The sequence below is a fragment of the Protopterus annectens genome, chromosome 6.part0, assembly GCF_019279795.1.
Source record: "Protopterus annectens isolate FY-2018-M chromosome 6.part0, PAN1.0, whole genome shotgun sequence".
Lineage (NCBI taxonomy): Eukaryota > Metazoa > Chordata > Ceratodontiformes > Protopteridae > Protopterus > Protopterus annectens.
Window position 1 is genome coordinate 945,049,169 of NC_056737.1, and position 12,695 is coordinate 945,061,863.

At 39.0% G+C, this 12,695-nt stretch overlaps 1 pseudogene; it reads right to left on the bottom strand.

The window, feature by feature from the left end:
- The window catches only part of LOC122803918, a 146,343-nt pseudogene that overhangs the window by 125,962 nt on the left and 7,686 nt on the right, over positions 1-12,695 (bottom strand).

The following is a 12,695-nucleotide window of genomic DNA, read 5'->3' on the forward strand; positions in this document are numbered from 1 at the left end:
ATAGTAAACCCATATATATATATATAAAACTACATGTGGGTGCGTCTGGGCATTCTGTGTCTTTTTGTCATGATAACTGGTACTGTTAGAGAAAGGGTTTTCAGTGTTTGGTTCCTGGAGGTTCCACTATATAATATCTAGACACAATCACTAAAAACAAATTATTTGATCACAACTGATTGAAACAAATAAATTGCATGTGAATGAATGCCCTGCCCCTGACCTTAACCCTCAAATTACATTACTAAAAACATTTCCCCTAATAGTGCCTCTATTCAGACAATGTTTGATCTGGATTTACTGATAGGTGGAGACATACCACCTCTAAGTACAAGAATTCTAGAAAAAATCAAAGACTATTTGGAGACAATGCCAAAAATCAGTGACAAATTTTAAACATTGATCTTTTAAACTTAGCACATTGCTAGAACAACTGATTTAGTGTTATTCTGTATTTTTTGAAGGATATAAAGTCTGAAACTCAAATTAAGGTCATAGTATAGTGGCTTCAGTCTTCAATGACTTGCCACAAAAGCCATAATTTTTTAAGCAAATCTGGACATTCTATGACATTCTGGACAGTTGAGAAGTATGGTGGGAAAGAAGTTGTCAATCTTTTATAGGTTCATAGGTTTATAAGTGATTACTAGGCTAATGGCACAGGAGACGTTAAAAGGTTTGTGGATATTGGCCTTTTTTGTGGTAGAGAAGTATTCATTTTTGTGAGTCTTTCTTAGTAGTATTTCACTGTTTTTTGCATTTGCACTTTTCTTCTCACATTTGAGCTTCACACATTTATATTTTCAATCTTTCAAGGTATAACAATATGCTACATATTTTTATATTTTATATATATATATATATATATATATATATATATATATATATATATATATATATATACACATATACACACACACATATATATATATATATATATATATATATATATTACATAAATATAAATATATAGTTTTTTATATATATATATATATATATATATATATATATATATATATATATATATACACATATAGGGTTCTTTTAGCTGAATGAACAATCAAAATGTCAAGTACAACATGCTTGAAACACTTTGATCAATCATTCATCTATTTGAAAACTGAAAAAGTAAAAAAAACGGAGTTCCGAAAAGTTTTAGTTGGCCCTGGTGGTGAGTGTAGCTTGTGACGTAAGGACGCTACACTATCTGGAATGGCTAGGTAAGTGAATTCCGTACTTCTGTGTGTGTGTTATGATTACTAGGTAATTACCCTTTCCCCAATGTAGAGCGATCTCGGAGTTGGTATATATAGTTAGGGGGAGGAACAGCCCCCCACATCGGGGGTGTTGGGACAAAGCCCCCCACTTTCTTTTAAACGTAAAAGAGTGTGTTTAGGTTTGAATGTTGTTGAATGATGTGAGAATGTATGGGTTTATGTGCATTAGTTGTATGTGTCTGTGTGTGTGTTCCATGTTAATGCAGGGAAGGAGGGGGAAAAACGAAAATTTTCTGAACTCCGGTTTTCGTTATTTTAAGGATTCATTTAGATGAACGTTCGATCAAAGTGTGTCGAGCATGTTGTATTTGACATTTTGATCATTCATTCATCTGATATAGACACACACACACACACACACACACACACACACACACACACACACACACACACACATATATATATATATATATATATATATATATATATACACACATATATATAAAAGCAACCAAGTCTACAATTTCACTACCTAATCGTCCAATACCTAAAACCTATCACTTGTATAACTACCCAGCTACTACTCAGAAGAGACATTCACCCCAACACCGAGCCTGCAACCCCTGCTAATAACCCATGCACCCATCACTATCCAACTAAGCACAAACTCACTGATTTACTGATACTAAATATGAATACCCACAGTATCATGTATGAAACAGAAGACCTTCACACTGACATCTCCTTATTTAACCCTGATATTATTATCATCACAGAGATGTGGCTTAAACCAAATATTAAAGATAATTCTGTCACCTCACCTGGGTATAACTTTCTCAGGGAAGACAGCTACATAAAGAGGCGGAGGTGTGGCTCTACTTCACAGAACCAACCTACAACTCCAACTCCCCCAAAAGGATTCCCCCAACTTCAACAATGCAGAGACTCTATTTGCAAAACACTTCCTTAACCAGCATAAGCACCTAAACCTGCTGGGTATCTATATACCCCTGGTTGACAACCTAATCACCCTAGAATCCATACTTCCTCCCTCAAGAAACTATCATGCTAGGTGATGTAAATATTGACTGAAATGCCATCCACTCTCCCACCCCCACCCACCACATTAACCTAACTAATAAATATTCCCACACGCATTGATAAGGCCACAAAAAAGAGAATTTATACTTGATTGGATCCTCACAAATCAACCAAATACTGCTCATCAATGTGGGACCCTACCAAACTCTCTGAGCGACTACAGCTCCACTTTTATCCTCAGGCACTAACTTAAAATAATTAACTCTCCCTCCCTTCCTCAAACCCATTCTAACAAAAATTTTCCTAAGGACCACTTCAGAAGAATATTGCAACATTGCAGTTGGTCTCCCATCAAAACCCTATCATTAGAAAAAGCAGTTGATTACTTCAACTCCACATCCTTAAATATCCTCAACCAACTAGCCTCCTTAAAAACAATCGGGATGCATAACAACCCTACCCCTTTGCTCCAGAAAACCACAATAGCCCTACTTAGAGCCAGGGATAAAGCCTGGAAAACCTGGCATCACACCAGATCAACCACAGCTAGGCAAACCTTTCACAAGCTCTGGAACAAAGCAAAAAAGCAGGTTAAGCTCGATAAACAAATTTACTATATCACTCAACAAAACAAATACAATATCAAGCCAAAAAATTCTTGGCAACAATAAATAACATCCTACAGCCCAGAAGAACCAGCACTCCTGCCTCCATTATAACAGGTACAGACTTGAACATAGATTCCAGCTTTAATAACTATTTCACCTCCTCAGTACTCATACTCTTAAACAACATCACTTCCTCCAACACCCACAACCACCTCAGGCCCAAATCAATACAATACCTTTCAAACTTAAGTCTGTTCCTACTGCTACTATCTACAAACTCCTAGCCAAACTCAAACCAACCATCCTTGCAGCCAATAACCTTCTTGCTGAATACCTCCAAACTGCATCCACAGCTATAGCCTATCCCATTTCACTTCTGATAAATAGATCCATCATTAAACACACTGTTCCATCCCTGTGGAAAACCTCATATAACATACCATTCCACAAATGTGGCCCCTTCCTGGACCTTTCCAACTATCAACCAATTGCAAATCTCTCACCCCTCTCTAAGATCCTAGAAAGATGTATTTGTCACCAGTTCCTTTCCTATCTCCTCACCAACAGCCTTCTCTCCTCAACCCAACATAGATTTCGCCCATCCCACAGCACCACCGCCACCCTACTCAAATTCACCAATACTATAAATTCCTACAGAAATCTAGGTAAATTAGTCTCAGCTACCTTCTTAGATTTATTCAAGGCATTCAACACAGTCTCATATAATAAACTACTGTCTTGTTTCTCTGACCTTAACCTTAAAAAACCCACCCTACTCTGGTTTAAAAACTATTTAGATAACTGCCAACAATCCATCAAATGGCATAACTCTCTATCCCTCCCCCACTCTCAACCTCCTAAGGCATGCCACAAGGATCAGTCCTAGGACCCCTTCTTTTTAATATCTTCACAAACTAACTCCAACTCCTTTAAAGCCAACACAGTCCAATACGCTGATAACACAACTCTCATATGCTCTATATCCAACATCCAACTTCTCCAACAAAAAGCCCAAGAAGCCTCCTTTGAAATAGAGAACTGGCTTAAAAACTCACAAACCATACTAAATCCCAAGAAAATACAACTAATGCTATTCCACTCTACTAAAACAAGCAGCCTTACCTTCTCTATACCCTCCACCAGCAAAACCTAAACCACCCCGTCACTGAGGCTAAACTCCTAGGAGTTACCATTGACCATCAACCCAAATTCACAAAGCACATATCAACAACCATCACTAAAGTCCACAAAAAGCTAGGTTCCCTCTATCGCTGTAAAAGTTCTCTAACCACTGAATCTCGAATTGCAATACCTAGGACCCACCTCCTATCCACTCTACTTTATGCAGCTCCAATTCTAACTAATCTTTACAAAACTGACCTAAATAAATTTTCCATCTGTTAAAACAAAATCGCTTGGGAACCCATTTTCAGTGGAGGTCCGGGTAGAAAAGCTTCGCAATTAACAATAAAAAGTAAAAATCTATACAAATAAGTCGCAAAACAGTAAGCAAAAGTTAAAGGTTTTAACAAATATAGATAACAGAAAAAATGAATAAAACATTAATATACAATATAAAACTTATTGATATGAATCAAAAACTTGTTTAAACATTAGGTAACTGTTGGTATTGTAGTACAAGCAATTGAGTTGTTTCCTTTGGTGTCTCATAAAACAAGACAAAGAACTAAAAATCATGACAGTAGTGTATAGCAGTAATAGACCTAATACTGTTAGGGTAGGAAGTTATTTTAGTGGCTTCAAAATATCCACAGCAAAACATTTAAATGACACCTTTATGAAGGGCATTTTGATCAATGGACTCTATGAATGCGCAGACTTTATATATTTTGGGCAACATAGTGTGTTTATAAAACCTCATGCTGAATACAGGTTGACTTGTCGAATTTGGGCAACATAGTGTGTTTTTAAAAATGCATGTTGAATTTTGGAAATGTGTAATGTAAATTTAAGTGAACTGTATTGTGGACATATTCTGACAGAGGTGAAGTCAGAAACTACTATGTATTATCTAGGTAACAATATATTAATTGTCAGTTACTGTGGTGTCAAAAGACATAGCCTGGAGGCAAAAATCAGGAAGTTAGTTCCTTGCCTGCAGGACCATCTAAAGAAAACCCTGGAAGCATGGGGTGAGAGTACTTGGTGTTAATAACCTGGTATGTACCTTGAAGAAGTATCTGTATATAGAGATGGAAGCCTGGCCTTGGAGAGGCCTGCAGCCTTGGATTTTCTGAGTTGGTTGTTCACCTAGGGAGAGAATCAATTCAGGAAGTTTAAAACTAAGGCAGGTGTATTTGCCAGATTTTACAGGTTAGGCATAATGAAATGTAGATTTAAGAGTCCATTAATCCCAATGTCCATTACAGAGGAGACATTTGAATGCTTTACTCTGGTCATTGTGGAGCCACTAATAAAATCTCTAAGTGTGTGTCTGTACACAACATTGATTGCAGCCCATGCTACAAAGATTCCAAAACTAATGCCATTATATGCAGAGAATGATGAGATTCGTGCCAGAGAATTGGTGCTGTTGTTCTTCAGAGTAGGTGTTCCTAAAGACATATTGACTGACTAAGGATCTCCCTTTCTGTTTAGGGTACAACACTATTTATTTCTGTGTTTTGATGTCAAACAGTGGAAAACAATGAAGGAAAATTATAAAGCTTTAACAGGTCCATCACATATAGGATTGTTGGACAACCTATAAATTACAATCCAGGGAGAAAACAATTCAATGGAAGGGATGGCAGTGGCAATGAATTAGTGATGTAGGATACCTATTCTATACATTGGGAGGCTCCTTTGGGAGGCATCTGGAGATCCATCAAATTGCAGTCAGATATGGCATAAAGGAACGTGGATAGCTTCATTATGAACAGCTGAGGATGGCAGTTCTACAATGGCTATGGTTGAAAGGAGTCAAGGTTTGGGAGGAAGGTGGAGAGGGGTATAGGAATCCATTGGATGAGGAAGGGAAGGGGAACAACATGAAACATGAAAATGTGAAGCACTTTGTGCATAGATAAAAAGGCATAAATACAAGACGAAAATGGAGAAATAGAGATTAAAATGGCCAGAAAAAACAGAAGGTAGAGCTTTCTAAATCTATGCGTAATGAGTGCTTGAAAATAATAATAAATCTAAACATTCTCCCAGTAACTTGGGGGCCATTGTATGTGGTGGCTGCATACATGGTTTAGGACACTAATACTGATTTTACAAGAATGTAAAGGGGGAGAAGGAGACTGTTGGAGAGGTGGAAGTGCAGAAGCAGATAATCCTCATATGTTTTGGGAATGTTGATCAGTTAAACAAATTTGGGAAATTCCGTAGGGAAGAGTGTAGAAAGAAAGTTGGTAAACAAGTACCTACTATGTGGCAATTCTGCCTCTTAAGAATGGTGGGGGCAGGAAAATGAGCAATAAGAGAGTGTTGAAAAGTGACATGCTATTATCATATAATGTAAAAATGGAGTTTGGAACACCATAGGGCTAACTCGTAAGGTATACCAATGGATTGCAGCTCATGAGGAAGAAAAGAGGGGAGGTGGGGGTTGGGATTGCTTAAAATTTGAAAGATAATAATGAATATATCATACTTTATTTGTACTGTATCCAGAATGTTGAACACTGTCAGTATTATACTAGATCTTACATGATGATATGTGTTGAATGGTATTGTTTTGAAATGTTTATGATATAAAATCTCAATAAAGATTATAAAAAAATGAAAACATCAGTAGACTGATGAGTTAGTATCAAGGTTTACCAAAACACTAAATCCATGCTAAGGAAATTTACGAAATTTACAATGTAGATAGGGAAAAGGGACTACTTATTACTTTACTGAAATCAAAAAGGTGCTACATACTTTATTTAGGGTTATTATATTTGAATTTTTGTAAGGTAGGTATCTAAGAAGTCTTCTTGACATAGCCAAGGAAACATGGATATAAGTAAAGATTCCATTATTAAAAGTGTGGTAAAACACAATGTTAGTTTACAGATAAAGACACTAATACTCAGAATAATGGGGCACATGCAGTCAGTCCAGGAAATATGTTTATAATAAGAATGTCTGGCTTAAAGTACTTAACCCATAAGTTCAGGCATTACTGCAAGTGTTCTCTAATGAAAACACACTTCTGATTAAGCAGCAGTGGCCATTTGGATTGTTAGAAAGAACACAGCCAATGAACTATAAGGTGAGATATACAGAAAAAGGAAAGACAGAGAAACTGTATCACATTAAGGCACTGAATCCATGGAAAGAAGTAGAAAGTTCTGCAGTGAGTCTGCATCCTTGAAGTTCCTACATGAGAAATGAAAACAATTCTTCCTGAAGTTCAATTAGAGGAATCCTCTTCCAAAGCACTAAAGCAGGAAGTAAAAATAAAATGATAAAAGAAATAAAGGATTGTTAAAAGAAAAAGAAAAAGAAAAAAAAACAGAAAGAAAGAAAGGATTATTCTCAGAAATACCCGGGAGAACTAATCAAATAAAACATGAAATGAAAGCAACATCCGGAGTAAAGGATAGGCACACTTAATTCAGTACTAACCTTTGGGGACTACCTTGTCTTAATACCTGTTTACAGAGTGAGAAGCTAAGCCTGGAAGCCTTGGTTATTATTTTTTTCAAAAGACAACTTATGTGTTGGTGCATTTAGGTGGACTGAAAACTACAGGTGAAAAGTAATTAAAGATAGTTTGTTTTGTTTTTATCTCTAAGCCAGAAGAAGAGTTGTTTTGTTTTATCAAGCTATACAAACCAAACCACCAAGTGTTTGGTTTTATCTTGCTATTAAAAGTTTTTTATCTATATTCTGAACTTTTGGCTCCTTTTCAATCATTCCGCCACACTTGGATTGGTTTGTTGAGATTGGATAGTATGCATGGCTACTTTTTGTTGGTTTTTTTATCAAACTATGTGGATAAAAGATTTAAAGAATAAACCTAGAAGCTTATGTTTATGTAAATCCTGTACTCCTTCAAATTAATATCTACATGCAAACGTGGACATATATGCACAAGTGAGTATGGATGCATGTATATAGTATGCCCATATCCGGAAAGTGAACTTTGTTTCATATCACACCTAATTGTATTAACCAAGTATCAAAAGGGGAGGGATAAATACTTCATTAGGTCTTTGATTTCATTTTTGCTGTATGGTGTACCTGTGCTTTGAGAAATGGAGAGACCTGGACACAAGTATGCTTTATCTCCCTGAGTATCTCTGTCCCTATGTTTTGCTCTTTATTTGTACCCAATGTCTTCATTCACATTTACAAGAAACATGGTCTCTAAGCTACAACCACAGAGTCTGTAAAATTACTTTTTATCCATTGAAGCTTTTCTCCACGGGCCTCTACTGAAAATGAACATATATCCAGTTAGACTAGCCCGGTCAACAAATGTAAAATAAATAAATAAATAAATAAATAAATAAATCATCAGTAAGCCTAAAAAAAGAACAAACCCTAGTATCAAGTGATGTTTCCAATGGAATAAATTATTTTACAGAGTTTACAGAAAGATGCCACTGAATAACAAATAACTTGTCCAAATCCAGGAGACGATGGAAAAATTTCAAGCTGAAAATCAAATGTTCACTTAATAACTGTACATCTTTACTTGAAAACACTTGGAACTGAGTATAGAAAAGGTGTATATATACGTTCATAGGTTCATAGGTTGGTACTAGGCTATCGGCCCTAGGGCCTATACAAGCCTAGCCAAACAATTCCCCAGATATTTCTTCCCACAATATTTACTTCCTTAGACCCCTGTCTAGCAGGGTGACTGATGTGATCCCTGGGGTGAGTTTCCTATCTCCCATCCAATCGACAAGGTTCCTTTTGAAGAGGGCCAAGGAGGCAATCTGCTTGACATGTATGGGTAGTCTATTCCAGAGTATGGGGAGACTCTGGGTCAAGAACCTATCCCACCAGCATGTTTTGTTCATTGTGATGACAAGATTTAGATCCCTGGAGCGTGTAGCTCTGAGGGATTGGGATTTCTTTAAGTGGAGCCTGTCCAACAGCTCAGGGTTTGACATGGCCTTGTATGTTAAGCAGAGATTGCCTCTGAGTAGACGATATGCCACAGAGTATAGCTGGAGTTTTTTTTAGACGGTCAACATAGGGCATCTGCTTTAGGCCTGTGATTCTTTTAGTGAGGTATTTCTGTGGCCTTTCCAGCTGTTGCAGATGTCTTGTGAGGTACATACCAAATGGGATGTATGGGTCTAATGAGGGATGAGTACAGTGGGACAATGACCTCCTTTTTTCTGGATGAAAAGCCCTTAGTAATGAGATATGCCACATAGAAGGATTTCATGACTGTTGTGGCGATGTGGTTATTGAAGGTGAGACCACTGTCTACCTGTGTCCCTAAGTCTCGCATCACACTTTCAGTGTTTAGTGTACTGACACCTATGTGGTAATTCATGGGTACATATTTTTTCCCAAAGGGGATAACTATACATTTATTTGCATTAAGCTTGAGCCCATGGCTCTGGCACCAAACATCTGTTTCTGTAAGGCCCTTTTGTAGAATATCCACATCATTTGGGGATATAATAATGGCTCCCAGTTTGCAGTCATCTGCGAACTTTGTTAGCCAGAGTCCCTTAGTTTTGCCCTGTACTTCAGAGAAGTAGATGCCGAACAAGAGCGGTCCCAGGACTGAACCCTGAGGTACTCTACTTGTCACTTGTCTGGAGGTGGATTTGGAGTCGGCTACTTTTACAGTCTGGGTTCTGTCAGTAAGCCAGTTAGCAACCCATTGAGTGATGTAGGGATTTATGCCCAGCTTAGTAAGTTTATCTATGATTCCAAAGTGGGGGATGGTGTTGAAGGCCTTGGCGAGGTCCAGATAGACTGTGTGGACCACCTTACCCTCGTCCACAGCTCTGGAGACTGATTCAAAGAAGTCAATCAGGTTTAGGAGACAAGATCGGCCCTTCACTAACCCAAACTGGGTGGGGTCCAGTGTTTGAAGGTTGCCACTGTCTTTGTTTCTAAGTTCCATGATAATGCGTTCCGTGACCTTGCAGATCAGGCTCATCAGACTGATGGAACGGTAGTTTCTGAGATCCAAGGTGGATCCCCCCTTGTGGAGTGGGATAACTGTAGCTGTGAGCCACTCAGTGGGCACAAAGCCTGAGGTGAGGCTGTGATTAAACATGACACTTGAGTGAGGTGCCAGTTCATTTTGTAGTTCATGTAGTACACAGCCTGGGATGTCATCTGGTCCCATGGATGCTGTATTCTTAGCTTTAGAGAGTGTGGTTTCTACCTGTATGGCCATGATTACTGGAATTTGTCAATCTTTTGGTATTGAGTTGGGCCCTTTAGGGGGTGAGAGGGGGGTGAAGATGGCATTAATCGATCTGGTAGGATATTGGCAATATCCTTGGGATCAGTATATTTAATGCAATTCTGTTGTAGCTCAGAGCAGATCTGAGCATTGCCATTTAGATTCTTGACATAACTATAGAATGCCTTGTGGTTGTCTTTGGAATCGTTGGCAATTTTATTTCCGTAACTAGCTTTGGAGGATTTTAGGAGGGATCTCAGCTTTTTGCTGAGGCTGGTAAGGGAGTTTTTTGCATCCTGGGATTTTCCTCTTTTCAGCAACAGTTTCTTCCTTCTGTTTTATAGTTTGTTTATAGCAGGGGACCACCAGCTGGCTTCTTTTTTTGGAGAAGAGCATTTTGGTTCTATTTGGGATGGCACGATTCATGCACGAGTGGATGTGCTTGTACAGTGCCTTAGTGTAGGATTCAGCAATCGAACTTTCAGCTCCCGTCTGCATGGGTGCCATGAAGTTTGTCACTTTTGACTTAAGTAGCATGAAGTGGGCTTTGGAGAAGTTTTTTACAGCGGTACCCTTACTGGGGGGTGGGGGTGGTATGTGGATGTCAAGGGTGATTTGCTTATGGTCAGACCTGACCAATGTGGGGGTGACCACTGGTGTGGAGCATCTATCTGCAATGTTGGTTATGACCAGGCCTAGGATATTGGAGCCCCTTGTGGGACAATGGGTTAGTTGATCTAGGCCATTGGAATTTCTGAATTCCAAGAACCGTTGGGAAAAGGTGTTGGTACCCAAATAGTTTTCCCAGTTAATGGAAGGGTAGTTGAAATCACCCGGTATTAGGGTGTTTGGTTGTATCTTAATATTTTTCAGTATGTTTAGAAAGGTGTAGTGAAAATCCTGGGGCATGGTGAGGGATCTGTAGCAAGCTACAATTTGGATTGCAGTCTTACCCAGTGTTAGTTGCACCAGAAGAATTTCAGATGCATTGTGTTGGGCAACTAGCCTGGAAGTGTGAATATCCTTGGTGAATATGGGCACTCCTCCAGCTTTAGTGTTTTGGTCTTGGTTTGGTGGCCAAAAAGTGTGGTGAGAGTTGTAGCCTGGTATTTCAGGGGTGCTCTCTGGAGTCTTGAACCAGGTCTCAGTTACTGCACAGATATCAATGTTCTCTATTTTTAGGAGTGCCTCGAGAGAGTGCATTTTGAGGTTTCAACTTCGAGCATTGAGTAGCATTACCTTCAGATTTTGCATGCTTGTATCTGTTACAGTGGTGGTTTTGTCTTTTGAACCTTGCCTAAAAAAGGTACTATAGGGGTGGCAAGAGTTTTAGCCAGTAACCTGAATCCCAGGGGTGACAGGTGCAGACCATCTCTGGCAAAGCATCATGGTTTGTCGATCATGTTGTCCAAGGCAGACAGATACTGGATCCCCTTTGAATGACATCAGAAGCTTAGCCAATTGTTGAGGTCAATCATTTTGTCCTTATACTGTGGTATCATTTTGGGAGAAGGCAGGATGCTACTAAGGGCTAGGGTCATACCTACCTGGGCCACATGATCCGAGAGCTCTTCCATGTCTCTTTTCATGTAGTCCAATGAGGTATGTCTCAAGTCATTCACTCCAACATGGACAATGACAGAGTTGTATTTGTACTTGTTGTGGAGTGACTTGAGTGCATGTATTATGTGGCAGATCCTAGCACCCGACAGGTAGCTGACTGTAATTTTCTCCTTGCTCAGCCTGATGAGTGGTACATCAGTGTGCCTGACTATAGAGTCATCTATGACTAAAGTGTTGGGTACGTTGTCTTGCCTTAGGGGCTGTTGTTGGGTGGCACACAGGTGTTGTGAGCTATGTGTTACTTTGGTTGTGACTGGTGTTTGTTTGCGTTTCAGCTTCAGAGGTCCTTGTTGCTTGGGCAGGTTAATGTTAAGGTCCTCCACATATGTGGGTTTAGTGTTGCTATGTGTGGGTGTTGATGGTGTGGGTTTTGAAAGGCTATGTGTTACTTGAGGTGTAGTGCAGGTGTTAACCTTTTCCTCTTGACTGTCTAGCACAATCTTGGCTGGAGAGAGCTTTGCTTCAAGTTTGGCTATGTAAGTGCATCTCTCACAGGTTGTAGTGTTGGGAAGTAGGAGGAGAGGGTTGTCTGTGTACATGAGGCAGTTGCTGCATTGCCACAGTATGCTCAGATTCACCAGGTGGACAGGAAAACTCACCGGAAGCTGACCCTTGGACATGCTTTTTTTGTAAAGTACAAGAGCTGTTTTCCCTTACCTTTGCAAGGTACTTTGCAATTATAGGGTGTTTATTGCCTACAATTAATTTCTCCTTATTAGCAAGGATAGTTGAGTGTTTCTATTAGTTTAAGGCATCCTAGTACTTTCCAGCAGGTTCTAGAGCAAGTGCTAGTCACAGAGGTTCAGATTCTAGTGCTACTACTGAGAAACCAGCTAGTTCTAAGGGAAAATTTGAAGAGCA